The 20,992-nt window shown below is 40.3% G+C and overlaps 1 long non-coding RNA gene across 2 annotated transcripts in view; it reads left to right on the top strand.

Annotated features, from left to right (window-relative positions):
* Positions 1–20,992, top strand: part of LOC118565063 — an 83,112-nt gene that overhangs the window by 24,295 nt on the left and 37,825 nt on the right. The window contains exon 2 of one of the 2 annotated variants that reach the window (XR_004932155.1): positions 19,337–19,426. The exons of the other annotated variant lie outside the window; for it this stretch is intronic. This is a non-coding gene — a long non-coding RNA (uncharacterized LOC118565063). The remainder of the gene's footprint in view (positions 1–19,336; positions 19,427–20,992) is intronic. 2 annotated transcript variants of the gene reach the window in all.

Raw genomic sequence — 20,992 nt, 5'->3', positions numbered from 1 at the left:
CCTCTTATCAAAAGTTTAAACGCTATTAGTTCAAATTCAATTTGTTCATGTAAGGGCACTGGTAAGGAAAACTCTGTGTTGCTTTTAATCCGCTGAAGTTGAGGGGAGAGTTGTGTTTTGCCTCTGAGAGAGTTTTTGCTGGAGTTTGCTTAAGTTTATCCTTTTAAATGTTAGCCCGCGGGATCATGTTGCAACGCTCCAAAGGCCATCGAAAACTCTGTTTACAAAAAGTGAACTCCTACAAATATTTTGGAATGGGTACATACCCGCCGGTAGCAGAGCACACTGAGTTCAGCAGTACCGCGGTGGTTTACAGCTCTGTCCACAGCCTCAGCGCCAGCAGCCGTCTGATTGATGGATGAAACAGACCGGAGGAGCTTTCCAGCAGCAGAAAGTTTGGTACAGTCATGTTTTTGTTTACTTCTTATTCCCAAAGTGCTTCACGGACGGCGGAAATGCACAAACAAGCAAAAACACAAGTTGGTTTAGGCTCACAGGCGCCTTCTGCACAGAGCGGTTGATCAGTTTGAGGCAAGTGGACGCAGTAAGGGGGTCATTTTGTTACATCTGGAGTTGCACTTAAGCTTAAAACACACATGAGCGGTGGTGAAAGCTGACACCAGCCATAGGGTTGCTTCAGCGTTTTACATTCATCCCGTCCCTTCTCATAAATCCTTCATACGATGCCTTCATCCTCACAAGGCCTTGTCAAAACCCAGGTTGATCTTCGCTTCACTGCTAGAGCTGTCTGACCGGAGCACTGCAACACGGCAGTGCCACAGTAATGTGTCTCTATCCACATCTGTGCTGAGTTGCTGTAATGATCCGGAGTCAGAACAGGAGCAATCAGGCTCCTAGTCTGGTCTTTTATCACACACACAGAACCAGCAAAGTGCTTGAACACCTGAGACGGGCACATGTATGGTATGTTCTCATGTTTTACAGAGTAGGACAGGGACTGTTCTTACACATACATCCCCATATAATTACAGACTATCAATCACTAAGTGATGCCTTAAGGTACGTCATCTTTTTAGCTGACCCAGTGGTCTATTCATCTGCAGATGTGTTCCTTAGGACATTTTTTAAAGAGTGCAGCTCAGCTGAAACGTTGAAATAACATTGTATAATTTCTACATGTTTGTAAACCTTTCCTTTTGTAATATGGGCTCTATTCATTTAAATAAACCAGTCCTGCAGTTAAAATGCTCAGCTGAAAACAGTTGTTTTGAAGTTGACCATAAGAGATTCCCTCGGTGCCTCCATAGGCTGACATCTATTTCATGTGATTTTGTTTTTACTACAGCATCAGTGAGTGACAGGCACTATATTGCTGTATATGCTTTTGATATAGGCTTTTAAAATGTTGTCAGTGCTTAAATTGTGAAGTAACATGGTGTCGAAACATGCTTTTCAAAATTGCTTACAAATAAAAACAAAGTAGTTCGAAGGGGGACTTGCTGGTGCTGTTAAAACTGTGTGGCTGCTGGGGGATGTAGCTTCATGCTGCAGGAAAAATTTTCCCATTATTTAGAAAACAGCTCCAGCTCAGTCAGATTTGCCCATCTGTTAACACTAATTTCATAGTCCTGCCACAGATTCTCAGTTGAATTTATGTCTGTACTTAAACTAAACCATTCTGAATTATAAAAATGCTTTGATCTAAACCATCTTGTGTAAGTCTGGCTGTATGTTTAGAGTTGATTTCCTGCTTGAAGATGAACCTCCATCCTCCTCTCTAGTCTCCAGGAACCTGATGGGATGAGCTACTGTCTCTATCTGTATCTGATTTATTTTTTAGTGTATATGGTTCTAATGGAAAGGCAAAGGTCTTTAGCTTAACCAGCATAACTATTAAAACTTATAAACGAAAAAACACCTTCCCACATAAAAACCAAATATGTTGAATGATAAATTACAATTTCCTTCAATTGAAAGCTTTACTTTACAGTGTAGTCAGAAAGTATTTGCCTCCTTTCACATTCCTTTTGTTTTTCAATTTTTGTCAGTTAAATATTTCAGATCATGAATGATTCCTGATCCCTTGTTAAAGGGATCAGGTAAAGTTTTTGCCGAGTATGGATACGTTTTCTTCAGGTATTCCAGTTTCCACAGGCAGCTCCTTAGTAGTTTTTATTTTGTCCTTTCATACAAGACACATAAATCAAATCGACAGAACCGCTCCACTGAGGACGCCATCTCCTCTGCTCTTCACCTGAGCCTGGCACACCTGGAGGAGAAGAACACACACATGCAGATGCTGTTCCTGGACTTCAGGTCAGTGTTTAACACCATCATCCCACAGCATCTGGTGGGAAAACTGGAACATCTGGGCTTCAGCACACCCCTTCGCAACTGGCTGCTAGACTTCCTCACCAACAGACCTCAGTCAGTCCGGGTCGGACAGAACACCTCTGATGTTATCACCCTCAGCACGGGCTCCCCTCAGGGCAGCGTCCACTGCTGTTCACTCTGATGACACACGAGTGTGTCCCCAGGTTCACCACCAATCACATCGTGAAGTTTGCTGATGACACAACAGTGGTGGGCCTGATCAGAGACGACAACGACCAGGACTACAGAGAGGAGGTGGAGCAGCTGGTGGGCTGGTGCAGAGACAACAGCCTGATCCTGAACGTGGAGAAGACCAAGGAGCTCATCGTCGACTTCAGGAAGAACCGGCCTCACCACGCTCCACTGCTCATCAACAGCTCAGCTGTGGAGGTGGTCAGCAGCACCAAGTTCCTGGGGGTGCACATCACGGACAACCTCACCTGGTCTGTGAACACCGCGTCACTGGTGAAGAGGGCACAGAAGCGCTCGTACTTTCTGCGGAGGATGAGGAGAACCCACCTGCCCCCGCCCATCCTTAAGACCTTCTACAGAAGCACCATAGACAGCATTCTGACCAGCTGTCTCTCTGTGTGGTGTGGAGGCTCCAATGCCTCCGACTGGAAGAATGTGGAGAGAGTGGTGAGGACAGCAGATGAGATTATCGGGGCTCCTCTTCCCTCCATTAAGGACATTTCATCTCAACGCTGCGTGTCCCGAGCCTGTAACATCATCAGTGACCCTTCACACCCCCACCATAGACTATTCTCCCTGCTGCCCTCTGGGAAGAGGTTCCGCAGCATCCACTGCAGGTCCACCAGGTTCTGCAAAAGCTTTTCCCTGTGGCCATCAGACTGTTAAACTGCTGAAGCTATAACTGGACTCTGCACCACATTTGTCCTGCATTGTTTACATTTCAATTGCTGTACTGTGAAATCACTGTTGCACTTTATCCTGTAATTTTATCCTGTCATTTACTTTATTCTGAAATCTACTGCAATTCACTGAAATTTTCAAGCACTCTGTGCATACAAAATAACAAATAAAGTTGTCTAAGTCTAACTGCTATTCCTATGAACTACATTAGTACGTAAAATGGCAACTGTTCGGGACAGCTTGACTGCAATCAGCATCCATCACTGAAATGTTTTTTGTTTTTTTTTGCTGTTTATTTTTTGCCTTGGTCAATTCTTAGAACGGCTCAAGTTGATCCATTGGACTAAGTGCTGGATGTAGAAGAGCAATACTTCCTCTGGTGCGCTTTATGGCAATTACACAGCAGGCACTCAGCTCTCACACTGAAGCTGCTGCTGTAATTATAGCCTGCTGGCACTGAAGGTCTCAGCAGACAAGGCTTGTGTAAGTAATGTATAGATGTCATAAATGTGAACACACACACACACACACGCACACACACACACACACACACACACACACACACACACACACACACACACATACACATGGAAGCATGGAACCTTGCACAAACACATTGTGTATTAGTTACAAAATGTGGCTATAAAAGACAAAAGAAAAAGTTCAGACTGTTCAGATAACAGCTGGAGAACAGCTACTATGCATGTTCAACAAGCACATGGAAGCCATTACTTTTCCCTTCTTCTGTTCTAAAGAGTGCAGCTCAGCAGTGTGTACTCAATGGGTAGCAATGAAACCTTCAGCTATTCCCTGTGTTCCTGCCAGACTGCATCCACTTTGCTTCAGGCTGATGGTGCTGGTGGCATACAGATGTGCAGAAAAGCTGCAGGTCAGAGAAGGGTGAGAAGGAAGAGGAAGACAACAACGACGACTTGTCACAGGTTACACTCAGTGGTGCAAAAAAGCACAAGAGTACTAGAAGTGATAAAACAGTTTGGAAAGGAAAATTGAAAATATGTTTAGATTAGTTTTATCCTAACTGCTGCTCTGTAAAACTCTTTAGATTAGTAATAAAGTATCAGACTGAAATGGACCTAACACTCTTTTGGATTCACTGGTTCAAATGCCTGTGAAGCCGGGAATGGAACTGCAGCAACTTGATGCATTTAGGAAGACACGAGGAAGACGACCAGGGGCGGATCTACCGGGCGTTCTGGCTAAAACGGGACAGTTGGCAACCCTACTTGTACTGCAGCGCGTGTCCTGCTAAGATGTGCATTCCTTAAACGGGAGCGCAAATCTCTCAGTATACCAGCACATCGATGAAAACAGATTAAAATATGACCAGCAAAGCTGCTTTTCATTATATTTGGGCGGGTCGTTAGAGTGCAGAGTTGTAGCTTTGTGTGTCCTGTGCTGCACAGAGAACAGGTGGATAAACCAGGCTGAAGTTAGCGGTAAACGCTGAATGCTGGCCCAGAATGAGCTGATTCTAAGCTACAGCTGATCCCTTATTCATCCAGCAAGACGTGAGGTGGAGGTTTACTCTAATGAGCGTCACCGGAGAGCAGAGAGACTTTCACCTGAGCTACAGGTAAACTTGAAAAGTCTGGCTATGAAAGACACCAGTAGGAACCCTCTCTGAGAGCTTCTGGCTAGATTTAAATCCTGATGTGAAAAAACTCAGGCGCTTGGATCAGAGAATATCACAACTTTTATTCCAAAAGTAGCTGAATAAATTAAAAGGTCCTTTAGATTGCTGCATTGCTTCTCATTCTTCCAGCAGATACAATTTTACATGTTGACAAGTGTTGCTCCATAAACCAGAAAAGTATGACGCATCGACAGTTCATTAGTCAGGCACTACACTAATATTATATAAACTAAGCTAATTAAATAAGGATACAATTTTATTCAAAGTAAAACAGTCATACCATTTTATAAATATATTTCTTGTTAACTATTTATACTGATAACTTGACTAAAGATGAGGGTCCAAAAAACCTCCAGGATAAGGCTTTCTTTTATTTTAAACACCAAAGGTAGTAAATAGTAAACACCGCACTAACATGCTTAGTGACAGTGTTGTAAAATAGTTTTATTTAATATTTCACTAGGACAAATGAAAATAGTTTCTCCATCAGTGGAACAAAGGCTTGGAAAGATGCAGTAGAACCAAACAGGTCCATGACAAAAGGAACAGGTTTAGGGAATCAATTTAAAGCAAATGTTTGGAAAACTCTGTGTAATTAGAATAAATAAATAAATGTGTTTTAAAAATCTGACAATTTGACTAAGATTTAGGAAAATCAACTAAGAACATCTTATTTGTCCTTTTGTTCGTACATAGTTCCTCAGTTTCTCTAATCTTAATTTATCTTAGCAGTTTCAGTTTCACAAGCCTAGTAGAGAGGATATGTTGATTGAAATATATGGTTAATTTACGTAAACATTATTATGTCTCTCTCTGGATGTGCTTTTGTTTCTGTTAATAAATGCTTAAACTTGAAAAGAAGTTGTCGCTCATTTATTCCATATGTGTACAGAGTTTGCTGTCAGCCAGTGCTGGAATCATTCTTTCAGCTATTGTCTAAATATGAAAGCCAATTGGCCTGATATTCACCCGACAGCACCTAACAGACCGAAGGTTATTTAATAGACATTAAATAACGTAAAATATGCTTAATTGCACAACAGAATGGATTGGAATTTTGCATGGCTGTTGTGTCGGATGGTATTTCAGAAACTGTTGATCTACTAGGATTTTTACACAAAACGATCGCTCAGCTTTACAGAGAAAAACCAATAATCAATAGATCCTCTTACGGTATTGGTGGAACACTATAATGTCTACATGGACCAGTCTCTGAGAGGATCTTGACAGTTTTTGCTGTGTTGGTGCATTGCTTCTGTGGTGCTTGTTTTGATGTTTCGTTTTGAATGAATGATGACAGATCAAGTACCCTGTCCCACTATTGAAAGCCTTATGTCTCAGTGTAATAGAAAGGTAACGCTCTAGCGTCACCTTTCATAGCTTCTGATGCTGTGGAATGACCGACTTCATCCCCACTGAAGCACTGCTGCGACAATGGTTCTGGACAGGTCAAAACGTTTGCATCATGAGCATCACAACTCTGAGTTGCCATTTTGCTGCTACCTGTGAGTGTGCAAATTTAGAAAAAAATGCTGCTTATGTGTAATAAAAATACAAATCTCTTTCACTAAATTCAATTCAAAAATACTTTATTAATCTCAACGGGAAATTAAAAGCATTCAATTTGAACCTTCGTCTGGATTTTCCTGCACTTCCAAAAGTTTCCTGAGGCTATCTATGTCATGATGCGCATTTTTTTGTGTTCTGTTCTCAGTTTTACATCGGTATTTTCTATGTTTTTGTATCTTCCTCCGTCGCTTGCCATGCCCCACCCCCACCAGCTGATTGATTCACATTGACGTTCTTACCTGTTTGCCATATAGTTGATTATTTCCTGGCTGTATTTAAGTTTCTGTTTCACAGTTGCTGGATCTTTGCATTAAACCTCATTCTTTGAGTCCTTCCTGACTCCTGTGTTTTCCCTGTGCCTCCCACGTATTTTGTAAGTTCTTCGTTTTCATTCTCTAAATCATCATCACTTCCCTATTGCTCTGCATCGTCCATGCTACGCTTTGGGTCCTCAACAACGGCAGTCCATGACAATCTATAACTGACACATAATCACTTGGTATCTAGCTAAATTGCATCCTACATGTAACACCTAAAAGTGCTAATTGGAGGTCATTATGAGGTCATCGGGTTTCATTTTCCAGAAAGCAAAAGGAAAAGACAAACCTACAAGCTGAATGGTGTTATTATGCCGTGGGTTCCACTGTGTTCATCTTTAACACCAACACACTATTTTCCAGGGAATCAGTCTCTGTTAATGGTCTTTATTCCACATTTTCTTTTTGCCCATATGAACTGTGGAGGTTAACTTTGGCATCACTTGGATTGCTTTTGAAAAAAGTGTTTCTCTAAAATAAATTAAACTGCAGCCCTGTGACATTTTCCCTTTATCTCCCTGACATTTTCAGCTTGACCTTTCTGAATATGTCTCTTTCTGGGTATTTTTGCTCACATATAGAATGTTAACTATTTTGTGCTTTGTTTTAAATATTTGAGACCTGGCTTTGACATTACCACAGATAAGCCCATTTACAGGCCAGGTTCCTTCTATACATGCCCTGCAGAATGTGGAACAGTAAACCCTCCCCTGGTGGACTGTTTTAAGTTGATTTAAAAAAATCTGTCTATCCTCACCCTCTATGGATGGTTGCGCTTTTGCTTATTTCTTACTTTTTTTGACTTTTTGAGCTCATTAATCGGTCAAGTTACCCAAGCTGTTTATAGTGTTGGTTTCACAACAAACTTTCTAATAGTCTCAGAACTCAAGACAGAACTCCAAACATTAAATGTGAACATGAGCATAAATGTTAGATATTTTTATGTTTTCTGCAGGACAACTTTGAATGTGATGTATTTCAGTAGAACATCTCACCCATCTCGCTTGCTTAGTTTGTTGTTTTACCCAAAGGATGAGACTCATCACACAGGAATCCAGGGAAAGCGTGCTTTGATGTGTTACCTTATTACATATTCTGTTTTTGCCAAGCCAAGATGTTTTGCTTCAGTTAACCATTCGGTTTTCCGCCTGTGAACCTTATCAGAAGACACTGAGAGTTCAAGAAAACAGCTACAGTTATGAAAGATCATGTTCTAAATTAAAGTGAGCATAAAAACATTTTTGTTGGGATTGGAACAGAGTCTCTGCCACTTAACGGAGACTTTTTAGAGACATTTTCAGGAGAAAGTAGTGACCCTATTTTTTATTCAGTCATTTTTAAGCTGTTAAATGAGAAGAGAGTAAGAGAGAGAGAGAGAAAATCAACTTCTTCCATTAGTTTTACATTTAGTTACTAAAGTGCTGGTCCATATTTCAACTTTAAGTCAGAAAAGTAGTGAGTGTAATGTCTAAACATTTGACTCTTAGGTGAACAATGATGCTTATTACTCTGACACAGAGGAGATACCCTGGATCCAGGGGAAGATGAGTTCTGTTGGAGGTCAGGTGAGCAATAGTGAGTCTGTTGTATAAACTCTTCCAGTCATACTTACCTATCTCCAGGTGGTGTTGAGGAAGAAAGTCGACAGGCTTGTGAATTGTGGTATTTTGGCTAAACTCAGAAGAGCAATGGCGAGTTCTTTGTTTATGTGTGGATATAACCAGAAAGCATCTACACTCTTAACTAGAATTTGTTGAATTTACTAGAAAACACGTTGCCTTAAAGCTGCAGTATAAAAACTTTTGCATAAAGATACTTTTTGCATATTTGTTAAAACTGTCACTGCTGTTTTAGAAAGGAGTCTATATATATTAGGCTTCTGTAATGGCACTTTCCAAGTGGAAAGACAAATATGAATATAATTTGTATCATCTTATTCATGAACTAACCTGATCTTCTGTAAAAAGAGCAGACCAACGTTCCACCATCTTGCCTATGTCAGACACCACCACCTCTTTTCTTCCCAATGCAAACTTCACATGTTATTTGGTGTTCTCTTGTGCATTGTATGGAATACAGAAGGGTGCAGGCATAAACTGTGAGAGGAGCAAATAAGAAGTTTAATAATGTAAAGTTTTAGCTTGAATTGAATATCATAATTTCATAACTTCCTCTGCTGTCTCTCTTGCGCTTGTCTGAATAAAATATGTGAACTGCTTCTCAATTCAATTCAATTCAATTCAATTTTATTTATATAGCGCTAATTCATGAAACATGTCATCTCAAGGCACTTTACAAAGTCAAAATCTATGATATTATACAGTCAAAACTTTCCTATATAAGGGAACCAGTTGATTGCTTCAAAGTCCCAACAAGCAGCATTCACTCCTGGAGAAGCGTAGAGCTACAGGGAGAGTCGTCTGCATTGTCCATGGCTTTGCAGCAATCCCTCATACTGAGCAAGCATGGAGCGACAGTAGAAAGAAAAAACACCCATTAGCGGGAAGGAAAACCTCCAGCAGAACCGGGCTCAGTATGAACGGTCATCTGCCTCGACCGACTGGGGTTACAGAAGACAGAGCAGAGACACAACAAGAGAGACAAAAAAGCACAGAAGCACACATTGATCTAGTAATCTGTTCTACATTAGATGATAATAGCGGGTGAGCGGTCTTCTCTGGATGATGTCACAGTTAACAAAACGCCAGACCAGGTGTACCTACTATGAAGAGAAAAGAGAGAGAACAGAAAGTTATAAGCAGAATTGATGACAAGCAATGCAGAATTGAAGAACAGTAGAACTCGATAGAGTGAGAAAAATAGATCCTGATGTCCTCCAGTAGCCTAAGCCCATAGAAGCACATCCCCATAGGTAGGCCAGGGCAACATAAGACACTCTAGTTATAAGCTTTGTCAAAAAGGAAAGTTTTAAGATTAGTCTTACTTAAAAGTAGACGGGGTGTCTGTTTGTTGGACATTGTGTACTCATGACACAATGTCCAACAAACAGGTTTGACTGTCTGTAAAACCATGCATTTTATATATAAATGGTCTCATAACTTTTCTATTTTTGTTTATACTCAATAGAACTGGACTTAAAAATAAAACCATGACAAGTCATTGTCTAAATATCTGGAATTGTAATAGGGGTGTAAACACTTCAGAGACCTCCTGAATATCAGCCTTCTGTTCTGTCTATTTATTCAAACACATAATGAAGAAATAGTTTATTACGGATGTGATCAAATACAATAAAATATACAAATGTACAATCATTAAAGAAGAGCTTTGGAATGAATCTGAATGCAGTTCATATTTGTCTCCCTGAGTGAACCACAGCAAAGCTCCAGATATGCTCTCTCTTTGTTTGAAGCGGCTGACAGGTTGCAAGAATAAATTAAGCAGACTCTACATCTCACGAGATCGCTTGAGCCCCGCGGAGTCTCTGAAGCTAGTTTATCATTAATAAACACTTAGTACTTCCCCATTTCCCCTCCATACCTCCAGCTCTTCTTCTCTTTATCACTGATGAATCATTAACAGCAAGGTCGTTCTTGCAGAGCATGAAAAAGAAGAGTTACTATGTGATTTCAGGATCCTGTTGTATAAATAATTTCAAATGTGCTGAACTTAATGAAAAGTTAATTTTTTTCTGAAAAAGGCAGCCTTAAAATTGGATTCATGTTCTGCATTAGAAACCAAATTAAGAATGTATTGTTTTGGTGCTTAGATCCAATCCACCACAGTCAAGGTTTGTGTAGGTCAATGTGGGACACATTGACATTTATACTGAAACACAGTTAAAATTCTGCTATCTAGACACTTCAGGTTTCCAAAGTCAACCGGGTTTGGTGCATGAAGCTGTGTCTCGTTTGGTGGTGTGACATGGCGAGGAGCCCACACACACGTCTCAGAGCAAACCAGCAGTGACTGAAACTTTGCCAGTCAAACCTGTGGCTACTGATAAAAGCTTACTGGGATGGAATTAAAGACACGTCAGCCAGGTTAATTTATTTATCTACAATGCATTCAAAAAACAACAGAAAAAAAACACATTGCTGAAAGGGTTGGTTTCCCTAATGCACCTTTAGGGATCAATGATCACACACATTTCTACAAAACTTCCATCTTAGGATGAGCTTGTTTATGTCAATTGAAAGTTTTTCCAGATAAAGTATTTCCAGTTAAAGTATTAAAATTACCCCAGTTTTCTCTTTGCAATGTCATCTAATGAACCTATCAGCACGGTACCTGGATTGATGCACAGGCTGGTTTTGCAGTGGTTCAAGTTAGTAACAGCCGTGTTTTAGCTGGATAGGCAAACTTTTTAGAGTATTCTATCATGGACCCAGGGGCCTCTGTGTTTCCAGTCAATATATTAAAAAACACCATGTATAATTCTGAAATGTCTTCCTCTTCACTGTTTTCCAAAAACACATCTGCATTCTTTTACAACAATAACGTGTGTAATTCATTTAAGTAGTATTTAACAGTAGTCCCAAACCTTTTCTTCACCACAGACCTGTTTAGTGTCAGACAATGCTCTCACAGACCACATTTTAAGATGTGGCGTATAAATACAACAAAGTAAAACATAAAAAAAAAAATCGTTATTTGCTAAGTATGATAACTAATGTGAATCTACTGTGTACTTGTGGGACATCACACTAACAGAATAACATGATTAACATCCTCGCTGTTCACTAAGGTAACATTCAAACATGCTTTCAAAATAAGATAAACCACAAAAACAGATCTAATAAATATGGAAATACAACTCACTATAATGCTGAATCAGCTGAATCATAATTTGGTTTTGGTTGTTGTCTCCGCAGAACACAAGTGAGCCGCTTTTTCAGTGCCATTGTGGCGTAAAACCTATAACAATGGCAGAATTGTGCTCTAGAGCTTACTTTTAAGTCTGCTGTCATCTGCAATCTCCAGCAAATAATCTTCTTGAATAGATAGGATGAAATTACCTGTTGTTTTGAGTGTCGCTGATCCATTCCATGGCAATTCATTAGTTTTATTGGTTGAGAAGTGGTACTTTAACTCTAAAAGCTAAAACAGGTGATTGTGCACCAACTGGAAGAATAAAGTCACAACCTCAGTCTCTTCCATGTCAACTATGCCTCTGTTCACCTGCCATTTCCAAAACTCCAGTTCGGCTTTAAACGCAGTTTAAAGGACAGTTGTCAGTTGAGTTAATTGAGCAGGTTGAATATGTCATACAAGTAAGGGAGTTTTGTGACCCCTTCCTTGTCAATGACTTGTGCCTCCAGGGGTGACACATTTCTGAGAGAAATCTCTACAGCAGCTCTCGTAATTCAAACACTAACACTGTACCTAAGGATTACCATCTTATTTCTGTTTAAAAAAGAAGGTATCTGTTCTTTACATTCATTGCCTTGTTAATATCTGTAAACTCTTCGACTTAGAGTTCATACCACGGTATGTTAAACCTCTCCCACAATTTTGTCTTAGTGTCATCTGCCATTTCCTCAATGCACTGAGTGAGGGTTTAAGCAGAAAGAGGCACCTGTGCAGGAATGGTCAATTCTTCGCCAATAGTAAATGGCTTCTTAGCCTTAGCAATATGGTTTTCCACCGAGTGTCATGCTCTCAGGGCACTTGCATTTTTATTTGCTTCTGCCCTTGTTCACATTTTCTTTCTTTCAGAATACTCCAAAGGCTTCTCTTTTAATACAGAATGCTTAGTCTCCAAGTGGCGAAACAGTTTTGTAAGCTTTGTTACATCATTAGAGAGCTGGTCACCACATATTATGCTGAACAGGCTTTGTGTGTGGGAATCTGCTGTTGTGATAAATCCATGTTTTAAACAGGACTTCTGGTATTGTATGATAAATATACCTTCCTTTTTCTTGGAAGTTGTAGGCTCTTCCTCTGTCCCATCACTGGGCCATTTCCAATTTGCAAAGAATATTTCAGAGATGTCTGGTTTTTACTAATTTTGCTAGCTTGTGGGTTTAATTTTAGCGGTAATGTGTCACATGACAGGTGCCTTGACATGCGTCAAAAGTGAGTCATAGATGTAATGGAGAGATCATTGCTATTTTTCAAGATAAGACATTGTTCAGACTGAGTTAAAATATAAAACCTATACAATTCAAGTTGTTTATTTTTTCTGAGCAGCCAGACACCAAATAACTAGTGGACTGGTACCGCCACACAGACCAAGCTTCTTAGGTAATCAGCTAAAAATAAATAAAGAAAAAACTAGCAGTTATAGACTCATCTGGGAATACAGTATATGATCCTGAAAGGATAAACACCTTCCGAGATTTCTACAAAGCTTTATATACATCACAGATAAACCCATCAGACAATGACATTGAGCAATTCCTGGACAAAATAACACTTCCTAAATTATCATATAGTCAAACAATGACCCTGGATTCACGCTGATTAGAGTTGAAATTTAAGAAGCTCTCAAAAGTATGTCCAATAAAAAGGCTCCAGGTCCAGATGGATTCCCAGCTGAGTTTTATAAAGAATTCTGGAATATTCTGGCACCAACGTCCCACAGAATGTTGCAGGGATCTCAGGAAAATAGCAGATTCATGGCTAATATGAATTCTGCTACAATTACTCTCCTGCTTAAGTCAGGCAAAGACCCTGTGTTTCCTACCAGCTATCATCCTATATCCCTTATTAACGTTTATATTATTCTGACATCTAACAAAAAATAAAATAAAACTATATGCTAAACTTTCCTTACTGGAAGAGTAAAGGTATTGAATACCTGGAACATGTATTTGAAGGAACTGGGTTTATCACGTTTCATAGATTAAATATACAATATGGTAATGACAAAAATAAACTCTTAGAATATCAACAAATTAAACTTATAATAACAAATATTATCAAGCTCATTAAAGGAGGTTTACGAATGCCGTTAAATGTATTAGAGTTCTTTGATCTAAACCTCCCAAACTTATTGTCTAAATTATACAGGATACTGTCTAAACTAGATGATTCAATATATCTTCCTATTATGAAATGGGAGGCGGATTTATCATTCAGCTGTGAACAAAAACACCTGGTCTCAGATATGTTCTAAAACTTTGATTAGAAACCCAAATTTCATCTAATACAATACACAATCCTTCATAGGGTACACTATACAGGTCAAAGATTATTCAGGATGGGTTTTGCACAATCTAATATCTGTTCACAGTGCATAGGCAATAATCCTGACAATTACATTCAGGCACTGTGGTTATGTACACCTCTTCAGAGGTTCTGGAGCAAGATATGTCAAGACTTCTAAGACATCTAAGTGTCTGAGATGTAAAATTTCACATTCCCTCTCAGGTTGCTTACTGAGTAACTTAGATGATGAAGAAGGAGAAGAAGAAGAAATCTTTATTTGTCATTGCAATTTTACATCTCAATGAAATTTGTTTTCTGCATTTAACACTTCCCTTAGAGAGCATTGGGCAGCTATCACAGCGCCCGGGGAGCAATCTGGGCCTAAGGGTCTTGCAATGTAGCAGGTACGCTGGCGCCATTGTTCGGTTTTCCCCATTAAATGTAGCACTGTGACTCTCTTGGTAAAATCCCAGTCCGCCATGTTGAGTTGAACAGAGAAGCGGATAGAAGCCCCTCCTATTTGATGACGCGGTGACTTGCGGTGAAGCTGGTGTTCACAGCTGTGCATGCCAAATGTACAATGTTGGAAGTTTCGTAGTCAGCGAGGTCGGTCTGAACACACCACTAATCATACTGATCACTCAAAGTGGTTTACACTAGAGCCACATTCACTCAATGGCACTCACTAATGCTCACAGATCCATCCATCCATCCATCCATCCATCCATCCATCCTTCCATCCATCCATCCATCCATCCATCCATCCATCCATCCATCCATCCATCCATCCATCCATCCATCCAACCAACCAACCAACCAACCAACCAACACATCTATCCCATGTGGGGTCGCAAGGGGGTGCTGGTGCCTATCTCCAGCTGTCAATGGGCGAGAGGGGGGGTACACCCTGGACAGGTCGGCAGTCTATCACAGCAGATTCATACACCGATACGCAAATAGGTAGGCAAGCTGGGGTTAAGTGCCTTGTCCAGGAGCACATTGACACATGACAGGGGGAGGCTGGAATCAAATCCACAACCTTCCGATTGCAAGATGGCTGTGACTCGTTGGCTCTAACCACTGAGCCACAGTGGCTTCAATTGCAAGATCACTGCTCTACCCACTGAGCCCCTGTCAGATAAAGACAATTGTCCATTTCTATTTCAAAACTGGAAAACATCAATGACTGAGAGAAAGACCTGTGTCAGTTGCCACTTCAGCTGCCACTTCATGCAGTTCATTGTCCGGCCGACCTTCTGCTCAGCATTGACCTGCCCCGCCCTCACCTCTCACCTCTGCCCATCACAGCTGCTGCACAGCAACACTATCATGATGAACGGCTGCATCCTCTAGAGACTCGGTCTTTGCTTTGCAGGTTTTAATCTAGATAATGCTGCATTATGGCTTACACAGAACTCCTAGAAATGCTGGTGCAGGTTTACTTTGTTGTCACTGCTTGAAAAAAAACTTGTGTGGAACAGCAATGTTGTGGAATGAATTGAAAGGGTACACAAGTGAAGAAACAGAAGGTTCAAGGGAGGTTGAGTATCAAAATGCAAGCCTTCCTGCAGCTCTACTGTTTGGTGATAACAGTGCGTCTGTGCTCTATACTTGATATTCCCACTTCTCAGTTTCCATTAGGGAAGCACTTTAATATGTTTCTACGAGCACACACCACATTAAAATGCTTTGCCTGCAGTTTCTGTCAAAGATATCTTTACGGAACGCAACTACATTTGCAAAACCCAACATTTTAATGCCTTCACTGCCACAGCAGATGAAGATTTTGTTGAAGGCAGTGGCATTGTGACATGACTGAAACAAGGGCCGCATTTCATTCCCATTCAGGGACCACCAGCAGCCTATAAGAGATCACACCCGAGGCGGGCATCAATCATCGGGAGCCTGGGTTGCTCTGGCTTGTGTGTAACACCACTAAAGCACAGAATAAAAGCTTTGACAAGAGTCCATTATTCATCAGCTCATCTGCTGTCACTTCACACGTCACCTGTCAGCTCCTCAGGAGGTTATCTACCCAAAGGTCGCTGTTGGTCATCAGTCACATTACTGACATTAGAAATCAATTGGCTCTGTGGTCTGTTTTCATGTTTCACACTGTGCCATTTCATGGTGATTATGTGATAATGATAAATGGAACATTCAAATGATCATAGAATAATTCAGAATTTCCCTATACATATCATAAGGAAACTGCAGCAAAAGGAAAACTCACCACAGTGTATTTATGGTAGTCCAGAGAAACACAAGTCTAAAATTTTATTTAACTGCTCAAATGAAGAGATGGGGTCTGACGCTTATTGTAAATTCACTTCTTTTAGACATTTCCTTGGTTAAAGTCATGTTACAACAACTGAAACTGAACATGTTAAACAGTGGACATGAAAACTGTGGATATGGTGGATATGGTTTTTGTGATGTATAAAATCGGTCGTAGACAAAATTATTTAAAACTTTTTAACTATTTCACATGTCCTGTGCAATTCAACTGAACAACAAACAAATCTATAGCATCGGTAACAATGTTGTCTACCTTATTGTAAAGTGTTACCAAATCTATTAGTTGGAAAAACATTAATAAACAAGTTGCACAGACCCAGTTGCAAAGATGTGCACCCTCCTGTTAAACTAAGTCTTGGTCAAAGGAACCATCTCTGGTTTTGCACAAATTCAAACAATGAGTGAGGAGAACTGTTTATTTTAAAATATAAGCCCCACCTCCAACAGTTTTTCCTAATGAGAAACTCTTGAAGATTAAACATCCATCAAGCTCGTGCATAATCCTCTGGAGGGACCAAAGCTTCATTGATGGACTTTGCATAATTTTCTTTGACATAAATGGCTATGCCTTGGGTAAATAATATTTTCCCATGTGAATGGTCAACACTTACATGCATGCCATGCTGTTCTGTTTAAATAGTTTGTTGTGCAGGTGCTGGGGGAGCTGCTGCTTAGCAATGGCTCCACACCTTGTTGTGCTATTGGCAGAGAAAGTTGCCCCAGGTTGTCGACATTTCTCTGCTTATTCCTACTAAAACAAGCTCGGACTCACTAAATTGCGCAATCATTTAGTAAATTTTTATCAAATGATGTCTTTTAACTCATGATATACTGCGTAAAAAGCATTTTTCTTAACCAGAAAAAATGTATTCAGGTATATCCCTTCAAAGCATCATTAGGTTCAACAACAGCATTCAGTCTTGCTAGCATGTAGGACCTTGTCTGTGGCAATATTTGCCCACTTTTCCATAATTAAATAATATTTTTCTAAGTTATCTTTTAAATCTTATTTAAAGTGTAACTCACCCCTATGTAAAAGCATAAACCCACCCCCAGACAAATTTGAAAATTCCATCAATGTGGGCAGGGATACACGAGAAAGGGAGGGGACTGGGTTGTGTTCAAGATGAGGGAAATCAGCATCTAGGTTGATTTGCCATACTGAATCATGGGAGAGTGAGCAGTGTTACACTGGTGGTTACTCCACTGTTCGATCTTTTGAGGTGTAGGATTTTCACCCACCTCGTCACCAGAGGTTGAGGGAAGCTTGTGGAGCCCAGCGGGCCAGAGCCTTATTAGTTTGAGCCGCTGACTCACAGCGTTGACTGAGCAATGCCCGAAGCCGGAGGCAGTGGAGACAGGTTTCTGGCCGAGGCAGCAGGTGTCTGCCTGTGAGACAGGGCTATGGCAACATATTTAAAATTTAACCACTAGACTGGATATGCAACATAATTTTACTGAGACAAAACTCTTATTCAAAATATCTGTAATTAGAGTTTTGACATTAGCTATATCTTAAATCAAAATTCATACTAGTCACAGTGACATTACGACTAGTCAAAATGACATTATAGATATCTACTGTATATTGGTAATTCCGGCTAGTTAAACTCACTGATTAAATGTTAAAATGTCTTGAACCCCTAGTAGTTTAAACGGGGTTTGAAACAACCATAATCAAACCATATGTTTGCTACCTGCTAAATCCTCTCCAGAGTGGCTGGAGTTCTGGATCCTGTAATTTATGTAATAATTAGTGTCACACAAAGTTATACATCAGGCTGCAACAAGGAACACTATCTGTACTTAAAGCTCATGGAAACATAACTACCCTAGACTGTAAAAAAGGCCAAATAATAAATTCCTCATATATCCATTTATGCACTGCTTTTTAGAAAAGAAACCCATTTTAATCAGTCCTCTGAGGATGTTTCAAGACTCCATTTTCAATGTGCTGCATAATAATTAAGTAAGATGGAACTATTTCTCTTTGCAACATGTACAGATTGGACAACATCTAACACTTTTTTACATTTACTGAGCAGATTTTGTAAACTCTGACATATACTTCCATATACTATTTTAACTTGGGATGTTGTACTGAGTTTGATAACTCTGGAGTCGTGGAAACACTGAAGCCTAGGATTACCTGTCCATGGCTGGGAGGTAGGGTACCAGTTAATTACACAAACACTGAGGCAAATAACTGCGCACAGTCCTAACTCCTAAAGGCAATTTAGAGTTATCAGTTCAACTTTCAGTCAATGTGAGTGCTCAAAGGAACATTAAACATGGGCCAATGCCCAAAACATCATGTTAATAGTAGACTTCATACTAAGGGAACAAACATTGTATGCTTTTTTAAAACAGATAACAACTTTTACCTACCTCAGCGCATACTTTTATACAAACACATAGAGACACACATTTCTCTATCTTTTGGTATAATTGCCTACTAAACAGTACTCGGAAGAAACATTTGGGTACCCTTCCACGAGCTTCTCACAAAAGGACTTTGCCCATCCTCCTGACAGAACTGATTAAAGAGGGTCAGATTTATAGCCCGCTTTGTTCATGCACGTCTGTTCAGCTCTGCCCATAAATGTTACATTGGACATAGATCAGGGCTATGTGATGGTCTGTAAACAGATATCCATGATCTAAATTCTATAAATCTAAGATGTACATGGGTTTACCTGAGATAATTGACCCATCATCCATCCATCCATCCATCCATCCATCCATCCATCCATCCATCCATCCATCCATCCATCCATCCATCCATCCATCCTACCCATCTTATCCATACAGGGTGGCATGGGGGGCTGGTGCCTGTATTTAGTGGTCATTGGATGACAGGTTGGGTACAGCCAGAACAGGTCCTGAAATATAATGCTGTAAAAAAAAATCAAACAAATTGAAATGGTTAGAACTCTACCTACATGTTAGTGGAACAATAATGATGGAGCCTGAAAATTACCAGGGTTCCTGGAAAGGTCTCCTGTTGTGGAATGGAGCTTTTGTCTGTGAGATTTCATGAAGTTTACCGTCTCCCATTTCATGACCTCTATCATTTCACAGACTGACCTCCTCTAGTTCTTTTGGTTTTGCAGTCTGCAGATAGGCTGCTCATGAAGACAGTGCTATTCAGCTGGACTTGCTGTGTTTGTGTCTGCAGGATTAACAACACACATAAAGGCCATATAGACAAGCAACAGCAGACAAGGAAAACCACAAGGGAGTTAAAAGAAATGACTCGGGGGTGGCGGTGAGTGGAAGGTTGGAATTCAAATGGGATTTGTGATAAGTTGACATTTAAGAAATCTCAGCTCCATCTTTTTGTACGAGAAGGTCTTATCTGGATTGTGAGGAGTGTGTGTGTGTGTGTGTGTGTGTGTGTGTGTGTGTGCGTGTGTGTGGCTTTGAAGCTTAAGATTTGAGGTTGTGAGATAAAATGGAGTGATATGTAAGTTTTATTCTTTCTAATGTTTAAGAAGTAAGAGAAGAAATGACATGGCCTTACAGAAGACACATTTGTTTGTTGAAACGTTGCTGTGGAGCAACATGAAGTCAGTTATGTCTGTCTTCCGTTTTCCCGTTCCACCGGCCCACCTCTGCTTGTAGACAGTATGTGTCCTGTTGTCATGCAGTGACGAAGCATGTGCAGTGTGGGAAGTAGGATCTCAGCTGTTCGTCTTGGAGTAGTCATCTCCCCTCCTATTCCGGTCTTAGGTGAACCTCAATACTTCCCCAGACCTCCCTTTCCTTTTGCCTACCATTACCCAAACTAAGCTCATTTGTCCCCCCCAATAGACCCATGATCTGCCTTTTGTTCAGGGCCCAACCTCCCATTCATTTCCCCCCAGGAGAGCAGACAAAGGCGGAAAAGACACAGGCCTGAACCCCTTTGCCCAGACAGTCTTTGGTAAAGCAACCATAAAGAGATGCAGGGCTTGAATGGATGAGGGGCTTTCTTGCCTTAACTATAGCCTCTGTCTGTGAAGACGTCCTTCCCTGTCTACATCAGCACTGAAGGAAGCTTCAATTACAGACTACATGTGGAAGCACTTAAATAAAGACAACACAGTAAGCAGTGAGACTCTGCTGCACAGCATCAAGAAAAATATACAATCGCGGTGAAAACAATCCCATTGCTCTGTCAGTTCTAGGCCTTTTAAAGTAATAGTTTGTCACAACTCATTAGTTTGAGGATTGGTAGTTATTTAATCCTGACTTTATCAAATAGCAATACTTGACAAAAGCAACAAGGTTTTTCAATACAGATTTTGGCTGAATACTGAATTATGAACAGTATATGCATATAAAGTATTTCAAACTATAACATTCATGTCTGACGCAGACTTCCCTAGTGTTGGCTGACTATACAGTTGGCACATACCGGGACCATCATAGTGAAGGTTAGCACTGGGGTCCCAGCTTGCAGTTTTGTGTTGAGATGATTTTTCTGGACTTTCTGCTTGTGATTATTACTTTCTGCCAAATATGCGAGGCAGAACTTGTTGTCAACGACTTGTTGAGATTTGTAAAAGACTGCCAGAATTACCAAATGTAGTATATTTCATGACAGACAGCTGGTAAAAGGTCATAAAATTACAACAGAACAACCTCACTCTGCTCTGGTGACCTTTCCTGTTACTCACTCTGTCCTGCAGCCTTTTTCAGTTTTAAGTGCTGATCAAGTTGGAGATCATCGGATTCCAGATGCTCACGTGCTGATTTGTTGTTGCATCTCTAGTTTATGGTGTGACTTCTCTTTAGTTAAGCAGCATCTGTTCTGTTGGCCAAGTTGTTCGTTGTAAGGGGGCATTACCAA

This window comes from Fundulus heteroclitus, chromosome 12, assembly GCF_011125445.2.
Source record: "Fundulus heteroclitus isolate FHET01 chromosome 12, MU-UCD_Fhet_4.1, whole genome shotgun sequence".
Taxonomy (NCBI): Eukaryota; Metazoa; Chordata; class Actinopteri; order Cyprinodontiformes; family Fundulidae; genus Fundulus; species Fundulus heteroclitus.
Note: the sequence above shows the minus strand (reverse complement) of the source record. Positions and strands in the feature narration are given on the sequence as shown.